The following is a 15,706-nucleotide window of genomic DNA, read 5'->3' on the forward strand; positions in this document are numbered from 1 at the left end:
GTCACGCCTTGCCTTGCCTGTTTTCCCATGCTCTGATTTCTTTTCTTTTCAAACTGACATTGGCCAGGTAAGGACACAACAAAAATATTATTTGCCCTTAAACAAGGCCCACGATCGTTGGAGAACTATGTTCGAGAATTTTTAGCTATAGCCCACTACTCTGAATCACCGGACTGTGTTTTGATAAACATTTTCTGTGATGGGATTAATCAACCACTACAGTCTAAGCTTAGACACGAGGGTCTGCATTCGTCACTCAGTCAGTTTTTGGACTATGCTCTGTTGTCAGTCGGTTCCTCATTCACCGTGAGTGTAGCGGCGGAGGAACGCGACATCGTGTCCATGCCGATAAGGGTGGCCGCAGTGTTTAGTCAATCGCCAATTCTGGGACATTCGAGTATATTGATGGTAACTCTGGTAATTAAACCCACTCGTGAAATGGCGGCCGCACCAGAGCGCACTCACATAATGGCGGTGACAGCAGAACCCGTTCACAAAATGGCGGCCACAACGACGCTCCGTCATGTCACAGCTTCCATTTATGAGTCAAGTCACGTCACCATTGATCTTCAAGAGTCAAGTCATGTCACCAATGATCTTCATGAGTTAAGTCAAGTCACAGTCGACTGTCATGAGTCCAGTCACATCTCAGCTGATCGTCCAGAGTCTCGTCACGTCTCGTCTGCTTATCCAGAGTCCTGTCACTCCCTGTCTATTGCACCTAGATCGTCGAAGTCAGTTCTTCAGTCTCCCAGACTGGCATCCAGTGTGGAGGACCTACCACTGGTGTCAGCACGTGCAGCTGGTATCCCTAAACCAGCACTCTCAGACCTTCCTGTTCCTGAACTGATTCCCCTGTCTGTAGCTCTTCCCACAATGGGGATTGCTTTATGGTGTATTTGGGCTGCATACACCACCACTGTGCCTTTAGAGACGGTGGCAACTCTCCCTGTGTCCTGAGGTTACTACTGTAGAACCTCCAGAGGTGGCGGCAACTGCTGCAGAACCTTCAGAGGTGTCAGTGGTATCCATTTATCAGCTCTCGTCCTGTCCTGTCAAGGCTATGGAGGCCATCTGTGATCTCTCTGCCTGTCCTGTCCCGGCCAAGAAGGCCATGTATGAACATCCTGTTTGTTCTGTCACGGCTATGGAGGCCGCTCATGAACTCTTGTTTTGTCCCGAACCGGCGACGGAGGCCACTTATGAACATTTGTCCTGCTCTGAATCGGCCACGGAGGCCAATTATGAACTATTATCTTGTCCCGACCCAGCCGTAGAAGCTGTCTCTGAACTCCCAGCATTGTCTGTCACATCCGAGAATTCTTTCAGTGAACTCCCTGACTGTTCTATTACGGCTACAAGGGTCGTTTTGGAACTCTCATCCCAGCCAGTCATGTCCATGGGAGCCTTAAATGAACTTTCTGTACTCACTGTTAATCCTGTCATTGCCAGAGAGGTCATAAGTGAACTGCCTGATTGTCCAGTTTCCACTAATGAACCCGAGTGTGAGGTGTCAGGCCGTTTAGCTATAATCAATGCTCTTGACGTTGAACTATCTGTTTGTTTTGTTTCTAAGAATGATTCTGACTGTGAATTGTCTGCCAGTGTAGTTTTACTCACTGAGATGTCTACAAGTCCAGTTTCAGTTGATGCACCCAATTTTGAACAGTCTGTCTGTACGATTGTAGCTGTTGAATCTAACTCTGAACTGTCTTCTGATCTGGTTTCTGTTAACGCCAAGTCTAATTTCGAACTACCTGTCTTTCCCATGTTAAGTAATGAACCTGTTATTTGCCCCACTAGTCCAGTCATGACACCAGAAACCTTACCTGAGCCCCCTGTAGGCTCTAGTAGCCTTGCCACAGCCCCGTGATCCACAGACCCGCCTTTGAACTCTTAAACCTGCCTGTCATGAGCTCAGAAACTACAAATGCACTCCATGTCCGTCCCATTAGCCCAGTCAGTGCCAAAGAAACTACTAATGAACTGTCTTTCTGTCCAGTTCCACTCCATGAGTCAGATTATGAACTGTCTGTTCATAATTCCTGGTTGTCACCAGGAAAAATATTGATGAACTTCTTGTGTTCCCTGCCACGGTCCCTGAGACCGTGAATGCACTGTCTGTGTTGTCTGTCTCTGCTCCCCTTAGGTCTCAGTCTCTGCCAGGGTCTCCTGATCAGTCTGGTCCTCCGTGGTGGTCTTCTGCTCCGCCGTGGTGGTCTTCTGTTCCGTCTGCTCCGGCCTGGTGGTCTTCTGTCCCGCTCTGGTGGTCTACTGCTTTGTCTGCTCCAGCCTGGTGGTCTTCTGTCCCACTCGGGTGGACTCCAGTTTTGTCTGCTCCGCCCTGGTGGGTTTCTGCTCTGTTGGCTCCGTCCTGGTCTCCGGCTCCACTCTGGGTTCCTGCTCTGTCCTGGCTTCCTGCTCTGCTGGTTCTGTCCTGGTTCCCTTCTCCGTCTTGGTGCTCTGCTCTGCCGGCATGGCCTAAGTCCTCGGTCTCTCCACTTACTCATGGACCTGGCCCTCCGGGGGGTGGGGAGGGGCAGTCCGTCTGACTGCCACAAGAGGTCGCCTCTCCATCATATTGACTCTCTCATATTGACTCTATTGACTCTCACACCACACAGACTGTTACATGTCACTCCGGATTACAGTTCCCATCATCCATTGCACTGATTACACACACACACAACTGCATCCAATCAGATACACTTTATAAGCCCTGGACTTCCTCTTTCAGATCGCTGAGTATTGTTTAGCGATAGCTACTCTACAGAGCCAGTTCTACTGCCATAGTTTAGTCATAGTCTTGCATTACCTTGCCTGTTTTTCCGTGTTCTGATTCTTGACTGTGTATTTCGGATTTCCCCTTTCGTCTTGTCGTTCAGACTCTGTTTGCTCCTGCCTGGACCTTTGCTTGTGTACCTGGATTATCTCTCTTTGTTTTTCCCCCTGGATTATGTCTGCCGTCGATCAACCCACGCGTGTTTACTGGACTGCTCTTATGACTTGCCCTCTATGTACCTGTTTGCCAGTTTTCGACCCTGCCTGTGTATGACCATGTCTATGAATAAAGCCCTACAGATGGATCTGCACGTCTCATGTCTCGTTCGTCCCGTAATAGATATATACATTTAACATTTCGGTGTGTTCTGTAGATAATCCCTGCTCTGTGTAGGGAGCACTGCGTAGGGACCCTGTGAATTGGGTCGCAGTTTATACTGTGTAAATTTTAGCCTTAGGACCAATTCAGCTGAGCACAAGAGAACCGAAATAGTGCTCTGACACTATTACAGCGTGCTAAACGTGACTTACTCACAGCATCCAAAGCCCTTGAGACTTCTCAAACTCTGTTTGTGAGTTTGCTGCCATCATTCACCTTCACCGTGTCTCTCTCTCTCTCTGTGTGTGTGTGTGTGTGTGTGTGTGTGTGAGAGAGAGAGAGAGAGAGAGCCTGTCTCCTCAGCACAAATGTGTTCGTCCCACCCCTGGCTTTACTATAATCGTAGTGCCGAGCTAAGCAGAGTGAAAGCACAGGAAACAGCGGCCTGGCCCACAGCGCTCCATTCAGGGGGAGAGAGGCTCAGTCCTGGCACTGAAAGCTCAGATTACACGCAACATAAAGGGAGGCCTGTATCAGCAAGGGCACCATCACATTATACTAAAGTCCTTCTCTGTTCTGTTGTGTGTGAGTGAGAGGAGAGAAAGGAAACAAATGCCCGCATAGCTACTTTCAACTACGCAACAAACACGTGTGGAGACGGGGAGCTACATTCGAGGGTGTCTATTTATGCTTTAGCAAACTAGTGGTAATGTGAGGAGATCTGAACCAAGACCTTTATTAGAAGCCTGAAGGAAAGACTGAACCGATGGTTGACATGTTGTCTTTGACTAAAACATGCAGCCTTGTCTGACCTTTGACACTGCTGACCTGTGACCTGCTCTGTATGGCTAATGCTAAAACGCCCTCACAGCTCTAATGTTCCCAAAACTGTTTTGGGTAACCCAATGAGCACATGCATTTAGCATTGTCATTTAGCGGACGTGTTTATCCAAGGGGACTTGTGGTGCACTAATTACAGCAGCCTGAGGTTAAGGTTACTCAAGGACACAATGCTGGGAGTTCATGTATCATCACTGACAGGATTGCCTTCTTTTTTTAACTAAAAAAACAGTCAACTGTAAACAAGGGTTAAATTTCAACAAACTGTTCTTCTCAAAATATATTTTAATGTGGACAGAAGGATGGAATTTAAAGGGACAGTTCACTGCAAATAAAATGAATAATTTACTCACTCTCATGTCCTGTTCTTTCTTCTGTGTAAAACAAAGTGAGAAATCCTAAAGAAAATGAATTATTTCATTCAATAAAATGAATTAGCTTTGGGTCTATGAAACACCACAACGAGAATAATAAAAACACACAGTGAGAAGCAGACTGAAAGTCATATTTCTCTTAGTCTTTTGTTTTCAATTTGTATTAATGAAAACTATACAATAATGTACAAAACTACTTATAAAACAAAAAGAAAATAACGACAAAGGAAACAAAAAATAAAGCTAAATAGTTAAAAGTTAAATTGTTAAAATAAAGTTAAAAGTTAAATATAACTAAAATTAATACAAATATTTTTCAGTAATTGAAATAAATCCAAAATAAAATATAAATATTAGACGAAAAACTAATATTTAATGAAAATGTTGCCTTGGCAACTAACTAAAATAACTTTAAGTACTATGATTAAAACTAAAAGTGAAATAAAAATTAATTAAAAGCTATATAGAACTATTTAAAAAAAATTAATAAAAATAACAAAAGCACATAACAAAATTACTAAAACATAACTTCAAATTAAAATGAATTCTGAAGACATATCAATGTAAAAACTAATTTATAATATTGATCAAATCTATAATAGTATACAAATAATACTCAAATAAATACTTATAAAGCTCTCAAATATTTGAAGAATTAGGTTTTCTTTTTGTTTTCTTTTTTTTTATATAGAGATTTCGAAAATCTTTTAATGTACAGCCTGCTTCACTTAATAATATAAGGCAAGGCAAAGCAAGGTTTATTTATACAACACGTTATATACACAATGGTAATTCAAAGTGCTTTACATAAAAGGAATTAAAAGTGAGAGCAAGATTTCACTGAATAAAAACTTAAATTCAGTGTGTACCTCATACAAAGCTATGATATGAGTCTAAGACTTTAAATATAGAGCGCAAGTCATATGGACTACTTCTCTGGTGCTATCTTGTCACTTTGAACTTTGACAGCCTCAGTCTCATTCCATTTTGTTGAATAAATAATGAGCTGAACTGTTCCTTTAATGTAACTAACTTCAGTGTTTTTTCTTTTAATTCCCAGATGCCAAATAGTAAATGTAACTATAATATGCTGGAATCAACAAAAACATAGAAACAAAGCAGTGGGAGCTCCATTCCAGATCATTCTGTTCAAGTAACCATCCCAAAGCAACAATAATATTGATTGAATTAACTTTTCCATCAATTCCAGTCTCACCTCAAGAGCAAAACTTGCATGCATTGCTTCAGACAAATGCTGTACTTCCCTTCAAATCTCTCAAAGCCACTGAATAAAGCCAAATGTCCAACACAGGAATAGACTGTGAGAATATATGAGGCTGTATACACGCACACACATACACACACACACACACACACACATGGCCGGGAGAGCAGGGTTTGTAGGAGGACATGGCTGTGATTTGCGGTTCACTGACGTGTCTTTGGCTATAGCAGAGATAAGAGATGAGAGTCCAATCCATAGCTATTTATACTCACAGGCTGTATTTGACGGCTGACAGAGGTATGATTTGTGTGTTTCTATCTTAGGGAATGGACTGTCTAGTTGGGTCAAGGCCTGAGTTGGACGTGGGCAATAGAGGTTATGTCTGACCTTATTAAGAAAAGGGTCGTTTGTGGCTCTGGGCAAAATAGCACTCAATGGTAGAGTATCGAGTGCTGGGAATGAATCAACTGTACCCGTCCGAAATGGAGCTCCCAACACATATTCAAGAGGAGCTTGTTCATATAGTCCAGCCAATCACATCAACGGAGATGTATAAACTTCCCCTTTTCTCTTGGTTGTTTTCCACATGGCTCATATAAATCATGCAAACTCATGAATCACATGAACATGTAAATTACTGTTTGAACACTCCCTGAAGCTTTGCTTTCTGAACGAATTATGTTTGGAGTATCAGCTGCCCATAAGAAAGAAGAAAAACAATCTCTATCTTTGTCTTATATAAGAAGACAAGCAAAGTAACATTATTAAAATTGATGTGTCTCTTCTAATGTTTCAGACTACAATTATTTGTTTGTTTGTTAATCAGTTAACCTACCAACTAACTAAATAAATAAATAATATCTGAAACACTACACTGTAAAAAATAAGTGTAATTTTAACTGTAAAATTTTGTAAAAACGCTACAGCTTTAATGTTTCAGATCATCAAACAAATTTAAATATTAATCAAAGATAACACAAGTAAGCACAACATGCAGTTTTTAAATGAAGTTTTTTCTTATGAAGGGAAAACAAAATCCAAACCCACATGGCGTGAAAAAGTGCTTGCCCCCTAAACCTAATAACTGGTTGGGCCACCCTTTGCAGCAACAACTGCAATCAAGCGTTTGCGATAACTGGCAATGAGTCTTTCACATCGCTGTGGAGGAATTTTGGCCCACTCTTCTTTGCAGAATTGTTGTAATTCAGCCACATTGGAGGGTTTTCGAGCATGAACCGCCTTTTTAAGGTCATGCCACAACATCTCAATAGGATTCAGGTCAGGACTTTGACTAGGCCACTCCAAAGTCTTCATTTTGTTTTTCTTCAGCCATTCAGAGGTGGACTTGCTGCTGTGTTTGGGATCATTGTCCTGCTGCAGAACCCAAATGTGCTTGAGCTTGAAGTCACAAACTGATGGCCGGACATTCTCCTTCAGGATTTTCTGATAGAGAGCAGAATGCATGGTTCCATCAATTATGGCAAGTCATCCAGGTTCTGAAGCTGCAAAGCAGCACCATGTTTGACTGCTGACATGATGTTCATTTTATGAAATGCTGTGTTGGTTTTACGCCAGATGTAACGGGACACACACCTTCCAAAAAGTTCAACTTTTGTCGCATCAGTCCACAGAATATTTGCCCAAAAGTCTTGGGGATAATCAAGATATTTTTTTGGCAAATGTGAGACGAGCCTTTGTGTTGTTTTTGGTCAGCGATGGCTTTTGCCTTGAAACTCTCCCATGGATGCTGTTTTTGCCCGGTCTCTTTCTTATTGTTGAATCATGAACACTGACCTTAATTGAGGCAAGTGAGGCCTGCAGTTCTTTAGATGTTGTTCTGGGTTCTTTTAGGACCTCCTGGATGAGTCGTCTTTGTGCTCTTGGAGTAATTTTGGTAGGCCGGCCACTCCTGGGAAGATTCACCACTGTTCCAAGTTTTCTCCATTTGTGGATAATGGCTCTGACCATGGTTTGCTGGAGTCCCAAAGCCTTAGAAATGGCTTTATAACCCTTTCCAGACTGATACATGTAAACTATTTTGTTTCTTATCTGTTTATGAATTTCTTAAGATCGCGGAATGATGTGTTGCTCTTTAAACATGCTTCACTTTGTCAGACAGGTTCTATTTAAGTGATTTCTTGATTCAACAGGTCTGGCAGTAATCAGGCCTGGGTTTGGCAAGTGAAATTTAACTAAGCTTTCTAAAATAATGTGGTTAATCACAGTTCTTTCATGATTTAATAGGAGGGGGCAAGCACTTTTTCACACAGGGCCATGTGGGTTTGGATTTTGTTTTCCCTTCATAATAAAAAACTTCATTTAAAAACTGCATGTTGTGTTTACTTGTGTTATCTTTGATTAATATTTAAATTTGTTTGATGATCTAAAACATTAAAGTGTGACAAACATGTAAAAAAAATTTAAAAATCAGGAAGGGGGCCAACACTTTTTCACACCACTGTATATATGTATAAAAGGGATAATATTAATAAAACTAAATTTTTTTTTTTTTTTTTTACAAATTAAAACATTTTTCAAGTCTGCAATAAAAAGTTATACATTTTAATATGAACTCAAATACTTATTAAAATATTTAAGATCAAATGATTTGATCTATGCGAGACAAATTCAATTAGATATACAAATCTTGATACTGAGATACTTGGAAGTTATTTCTCGGGAGCTATGAAAGAGCAACCTCTGAGCAATGCTGTTCTTCTCTTGGTGGTATATTACTGGTCTAAGGTGGGGTCTACCAACTTGTTCCAGCTTCACCAAGATGGTCTACCAGGTCAAGACCATGTCCACCTGCCACTAGTCCAGACAATCAATCATGAGCTGTTGGACCAACTAATGGCTTTAAATGACAACTTGGGACCCGCTAGAATCCACAAAAACACCCATCTATCATCATAATGTAGTTTTTAACCATTTTTGGAGCACAGTTTTTATTTTAAAAACTTTTTTTTTTTTGTCTTGGTTTATTATTATCATTGGCCCACAAACCCCTGCTTCAGCATGAGTCAGAGCTTTTCTCACTAATTATTCTCGAATTTTACATTGCATAACCTAACGGCTCAGAATAACGTTTCTCCCACCTGTGCAGTGAACAGGTTTTACCAGCCTGCATAATTAAACCTACAGCAGCTCCCTGGAGGCCTATAGAGTGCTCTAGTTGTGAATGTAGATTCAGTGTTGTGGTTTGGTTGTTCCTCTGTTCATCTCGCTGAGAGCAGGCTGTGTTTACACCCTCCCCTGCTAAAACTGGCAGTCCTGAGTGCTGACGTCGGCAGAAGCCAAGCTGTGGACCGGAGCCAGTGAATCACACCAGCTTCTAATAAAAATTGCCTCATAAAAGTGCCTCCGACCAGATAGGCTCATAGTATCCTCACCAACCACTGCAAATTTAGCCATAGCTAAATCCAGTCAAACAATTATATGTGCATTTGACATGTATCTCACACTTTCCTAGTTGCAAGCATAAGCAGTTTCATTCATAGGCATTTACAACTAGACAAATGTGCACATTTTTCATGACCACACACTCATAGAAACACAGAACATACATTGGCACTTACACATCCTGTCATACACATTCTGTCACACATGGTAATTAGGCAAAGTAACACCCAACCTCATATCCTCTCTCTCTTTTCTCACTCTCTTGCACTCTTTTTCTCACTAGGTCTTCATTAGCAGAACTTCAGAAAAGAAAACCGCATGATTTGGGGTTTGTGAACTCTAGTGAGCTGACAGCAGTACCTTTTACTTTTTCGAGTCAGTGTTTGTGAGAACAGTTTCTCTTAAGACCTATAAGCAAGAAAGTTCATTTAAAAATACATTCCTCATTGGCTTACAAATTTCTGCTTCATTGGCAGCACAAAACAGAACTGAAATTTTTATTTTATTTTTTTTTAATTAATTTTTTTTTTTTTTTTTCAATTAAATAATGATACTAATAGCACTTTTAGAATGTGAGGTTCATGAGAAGTCATCCCCAAAACCATCATAATTAACTGGCACCATATCAGCTTAAACCATGAACTAATCCCAAATCAGGTGAAATAAAGAGTGAATATTGACCCATAAGTTGACTCAGATAAACCCATAGGCTGATTTTAAAACCATGACCAGTAATAATGACTTCAGATCAGCCTCGAAAATGACCCAAAACTGATCTCAGATCAGCTTAAAAAATAAGCCAAAAGTCCCCAAAATAAGCGATAAGTTGATTATAACTGAGCGAGTATCATCCAAGACCATGACCTATAATAATGACTTCAGATCAGCTCTAATTATTAAGCATATCTAACCCTAGATCAGCCCTAATATTTACCCATAACTGATACCAGATCAGACCGAAGAAATAAGCCCAATGATTACAACTAACCCAGTATCAGCCTAGACCACAACTCATAATAATGACTTCAGATCAGCCCTAATACTGGTGCAAACTAACTTTAGATCATCACTAATAATGATCCATAACTGTTCCCAGATCAGCCCAAAAAATAAGCCAAAAGTGACCAATTAAGTCCAAATGTTAATTATAACTGACCCAATGTCAACCTAGACCTCAACCTATAATAATGACCTCAAATCAGCCCTGATGCTGCATGGTGCAAACTAACCCTAGATCAGCCCTAATATTTATAACTGAGCAAATATCAGCCTAGACCATGAACCAAAATAATGACCTCAGATCAGTCTAAATAATGGTGCATTTTTAACCCTAAATCAGCCCAATAATGACCCCAGATTTGATCCCAGATCAGCCCAAAAAGACCAAATAAGCACAAGCACTGACTATAAATTACTCGATATCAACCTAGACCACAACCCATAACAATTATAACTGACCCTAAACTAACCGTAGATCACCCCCAATAATGACCCATAACTGACTCTAGATCAGCCCAAAATCTAAAACCAAAACTAACCAAATAAACCCAAATGGTAATCATACCTGGCCCAGTATCAGTCTAGACAGATATGACCAAATAAGGACAAGCATTGACTACAATTCAACCTAGACCATGACCCATAATAATAAGCTCAGATCAGCCTAAATAATGATGCATAATTGCCCCTAGACCAGTTCAAACCAAGAAGAGATGAAGCTCCTGGAGCGGCAGATTGCAGCTGAGCACAGGTCATCTCATCCACCCACTTCTGATTCTTCAAGGCTCTGAGTTTCTGTGAAAGACAAACTCAGACTTTATGTTTGTATTCATGCCTCGCATGAAACAAAATCATACAGAGTCCTTGAGCAGAGAAAAACAACAGAAAGCAACGTCTGTTTTAACTGCTCAACTCCATGGACACCTAAGGGAATTGACATAATTGCAACCACAGATATTTCTGAAGAACAAACAAGCACACAGTGAGTTCGGGGCAACCTGTCACGGCATTTGGGAAGCGTGCCATCCTTTCCCTTGCACTAACATGTTGTTGAAGACAGTGGCATCCACGCAGTTATGCAACACCTCCCACGACAGGCCGAGCAGAACCTCCCACGTTCATTCAGCGAGCTCCAGCATGGCCACGGGCTCCCATCGGCACAGCTAAATAAAATATTACAAGTGTTATGACGTTTGCCATTTGTTTAACGTATCATCTCAGGCATTGTAAAACAATGCAGGTTACACATTACCAAAATGACAGAGTCAATGCAAATAGCCATGCAATTCAAGGTTCTGGTTAAAGATTAAATGAAACAAACAATAATTAATTCTCGATATGGCTACTGATGATATAGTTCTTGTATAGCTTTATCTTCTAGTTTAATGTTTAAGCTGGCAGAAGATGTCCTGAGTTGAAGTCACCTGGGTCAATAGATAAACTTTATTATACTATCATGCTATATTTAGCAGTCAAAAACAATTTTATTAAGATCTCCTGTCAGTTGTGCATGAATATTATATTATAACATAGAATATTATAATGTCTGTATTGACTTACCTAATATTAACCCTTTGATGGATAACACCCATTACAGCAGATCTTTAAAAGCTATTTTTAACCATTCAGAGTGTGATGTTACATCCAAACAACCAAAGGCAGGTTGATCTTTGACTCTTACTCATAACTCTATATGACTGTCCTCTTTTTATGTCTTTGTATTTTTTTATTTATGACAACATAAATTCAAAATTGGCTGACGAAAGCAGTGGTAGCTATCTGAAATATCTTCATTAACTTTTTGCAGAATAGATGTGTAAATCTTTCCAAATACATTATTTTGAAACAGAAATGTTTGGTAATGATTATATCTGTGTTTTTGAAAGAAAAATAAGCTATTTCAGATTTGAATGTAATAATTCATGCATCAAAGGGTTAAAGATATACAATACATATATATTATTTGTTCATCACTAAGTTTAATGCATTACCAAAGTGCCACAGATTAATTTGATTGTGAAAAACTAATTATTATTAATTATATAATTTTTTATATATTATAATTACTTAATATAATTACTTAATTATACAGTAATGTTAGTATTAAAGTAATTGTACATGAGGGCTAAGTTTTAGCCCTCATCATTTTAAAATGATTACAGATCATTTTATTAATTTTCCTAATTTTTGTGTATCTCGTAGCAATGCAAATGGATTTAAAAGAAACCTGGTTGATGAAGTGTAGGGTGATGAGACATTTTTGCGACTTTTTGAAACTTCTAAATTACAAGGAAAATGTAGGGAGAAAAAGCCAGAACACACAAAATGGACATCTGGCCACTCTAATGAGGTTCATTAATTAAACACAGAAGCGAACAGTGTGAAATCTTTGCAAGTAAACCTGTGAGAAGCCTAAAGTCAAAGCCCTTCCTTCTTTGGAAAAGTCAGCAAGCTAGTTGCAGCAGTGCTGAGTTTCATTCCTGTGGCACTGGGAACGTCTCCCATCTGCACCACATAAGTGGAAGTCTTCACACAACACCAGCCCCTATCACAGTCCCACTGTCACAAAAAGCAAGGAATACTTCTGCTCTCTGAGCCTCTGAATTACTGAATCTTACAGAGTTGTTAATACTAGGCCAGTTTGATTCAGCAAAGGCATTTCAAAATTAAAGTAAAAGTAAATTATTAAAAGAGAAAGCTTGTGGAAGAATTCACACATAAGGCTCTGTGTCTATGATGCATGGATCATTTCTGACCCTAAAAATCTAAAAATGGCTTTAGATTAAAATTTTTATAGAAATAGCTATGGCATGTAAAAACAAAACAAACTGTGGTTGGTCGCTTTACATGTTGGCCACACAGTTTCTTCCTGTCTGAGTGTACATTTCTCGACCAAAAAAAGATGAATATGTGTAACAGACTTATGCTGTTAGTCTAGCTATGCAAGACAAAAGCACATATCATCAGTTTAGATAGTGAATAGTATTATTCATACTTTTAGTATACTAATATATACATAACTTGTTTTTTCTTAATACTTCTATTCAGCGAGGACCCATTAAATTGGTCAAAAGTGACTAAAGACAGACTTCAAATAAATGCTGCTCTTTCATCAAATAATTCTGAAACAAAGTATCAGTTTTCACAAAAATGCGAACTGTTTTCAACATTCATAATAATAATAAAAAGGTTTCTTGAGCATCAAATCAGTGTATTAGAATCATTTCTGAAGGATCATGTGACACTGAAGACTAAAGTAATGATGCTGAAAATTCAGATTTGCATCACAGGAATAAATTATATTTTAAAATATATTGAAATAGAAATAAGTTGTTTTCAATTGTAAAAATACTTCATAATATTTGAATATTTTACTGTATTTTTGAATAAATAAATGCAGCCCTGGTGAGCATTATAAGAAAAAGAAAAAAGAAAAAAAGTTGTATGTTCGAAATATAATGTTTATAAATGCCCCTCTTAAACTTTTGTTTTAAACTTTCCATATGTATAAATATCTACGTGATTCCCTTCAGTGACTAAGCGCTCATATTTCCCATCATCCCCCGCAGTGTTTCATCACCCACAACCTGCCAGCCCTCCACCTCCTCCAAGGACAGAGGCTGAGGTATTCCCAATCTGTGGCTATCCTCTTCCCCTAGCGTTCGGTGATAAACAGCGAGTGTAATGGTATCTTCTGCTGCCACCCTGAAGCCTGCACCTGTCTCAACGTGGTGCAACTCATCTATCTGACTCACTGACTTGGCAAAGTTCAAAGCTGCACTGAAAGGGAGCTGCCAAGCTTAACACCTACACACGACTGTGCAGCCACGAAGGCACATGAAGACGTCCTCCGAGGGCTTTCTGTTCCTGACCTCCACTTAGACAATTAAGTCTGGCAAGCGGCCTTCTTTATTCTGCGTTTTGAGGCTATAGGAAAAGGTTGATGTTCTGGTAGAAGGTGGTAGCTTTGACAGTTGAGAGCAAGTGCCTCAGTGCAAATTTGCAAATGAGGTCTAAAATGCTTCGTAAGCTAATTACTTAAACCATATTTGGAGGAAGAATTTGTTATGCCTCATACACTCTCAAAAATAAAGTTGTTTTTTGCAGGAATGCAATAGAATATCCATTTTTGTGTTTTTAAACGAACCTTTCAGTGAACAGTTCTTAAAAGAACTTTAAAGGAATCGATCACACAAAAATACAAATGTGTTGAAAATTTACTCACCATCAGACTATCCAAAATATAGATGAGTTTGTTTCTTCATCAGAACAGATTTTGAGATGTTGCTCACCAATGGATGCTCTGCAGTGAATGGGTGCCGTCAGAATGAGAGTCCAAACAGCTGATAAAAACATCACTATAATCCACACAACTGCAGTCCATCAGTTAACATCTTATGAAGTGAAAAGCTGCATGTTTGTAAGAAACAAATTCATCATTAAGGCGTTTTAACTTTAAACCATCACTTCTGGCTAAAATACCTGTCCATAATCCGAAAAAAATGTTTTATCCAGTGAAAATGTCCATACCCTGTTGCCCTCTCACATCAAAATCCACCAGCATATTTGTTTAAAATAAGTGTTTTGCTTGTAAACAGTGCTTGATCTGTGCATATTTCTCTCCTGAATCAGACGAGACAACTTTGTCCATGAAGAAAGCAATATTATGGATAAAGGGCTCAGTTGAAGTTTAAAACGTCTTAATGATGGATTTGTTTCTTAGAAACATGCAGATTTTCACTTCATAAAACTGATGGACTGGAGTGGTGTGGATTATTGTGACTCTCATTCTGACGGCACCCATTCACTGCAGAGGATTCACTGGTGAGCAAGTGATGCTAATCCAAACTCCACTACATCCTGGATGGCCTGAGGGTGAGTAAATATTCACCAAACTTTCATTTTTGGCTAAACTATTCCTTTAATAATCTTAAGAACCTTTCCCCACTATAAAGAACCTGTTGTGGAATGGAAAGGTTACATGGATGTTAAAGGTTCTTTATAGAACCACAGATGCCAACAAAGAACCTTTAATTCTTATCTTGTGAACAGCATTTGTGAACAAATTAATAAAAGTGCTGTTGTTTTGTTCTTATTTCCATTTCTTTCACAGAGAGCCTCACGGTGTATTAGTTAATTTAGCTGTAAGACTCAGAAAGCTCGCTCTATTAGACACCGACATTATGCAGGAAAGGGAGGGTGACAAAATCTACCAGAGAAAGTGAGGTTGTGGGTTAACTCATCTGCGAATTCCCTTCTAAATTCACTTTGCTCAATCAACTTACTTAATTATAGCTCTAAATATAGATCCATGTTGCTTACTGGAATCAGAAGAGCTGTTAAATGCTTAGACCAGCTAGCTGACATTAATCGAACAACCGCTCATTTTGAATCCAGCAGCACCTGTTTATATGGCTGTGCAAAACACGGGAGGCACAGCAACAACGATACCGCAAAACATAGCTCAGCCTTCACATAGTTCTGCAATAGCATCATGGGAGAATCCAAAACAGATTCAAATGCTCATCTTCAAAACATACAAATATATGAACTTGTTTTTGCATAACAAACCGGGTTAGTCTTTCTCTTTATGAAGGCTTAGTGTATGCTTGTGGTTTAGGGGGCAACTAGTATTAAAAACAACCTGGAATTATTTAAATATCAACCTCTAATAATCCCATTAAACAAAGCTCCTCTATTCTTCTGAAAGAGCATGGCGCTCGCAACATCAGGGTCACAGTTCAATTCCCAAGGAATACATATACT

The 15,706-nt window shown here is 39.3% G+C and overlaps 2 protein-coding genes across 2 annotated transcripts in view; both read right to left on the bottom strand.

Annotated features, from left to right (window-relative positions):
• Positions 1 to 6,276, bottom strand: part of rsad1 (radical S-adenosyl methionine domain containing 1) — a 54,346-nt gene extending 48,070 nt beyond the window's left edge. The window contains exons 1-2 of the mRNA XM_058771672.1: positions 5,531 to 6,276; positions 4,294 to 4,338 (exon numbers count right to left, since the gene is read on the bottom strand). The gene's annotated coding sequence lies outside the window, so the exon portion shown is untranslated. The remainder of the gene's footprint in view (positions 1 to 4,293; positions 4,339 to 5,530) is intronic.
• A 4,568-nt stretch (positions 6,277 to 10,844) lies between these two features.
• Positions 10,845 to 15,706, bottom strand: part of tob1a (transducer of ERBB2, 1a) — a 61,203-nt gene continuing 56,341 nt past the window's right edge. Inside the window, exon 4 of the transcript XR_009269791.1 lies at positions 10,845 to 11,103. The gene's annotated coding sequence lies outside the window, so the exon portion shown is untranslated. The remainder of the gene's footprint in view (positions 11,104 to 15,706) is intronic.

This window comes from Onychostoma macrolepis, chromosome 03 (genome assembly GCF_012432095.1).
Source record: "Onychostoma macrolepis isolate SWU-2019 chromosome 03, ASM1243209v1, whole genome shotgun sequence".
Lineage (NCBI taxonomy): Eukaryota > Metazoa > Chordata > Actinopteri > Cypriniformes > Cyprinidae > Onychostoma > Onychostoma macrolepis.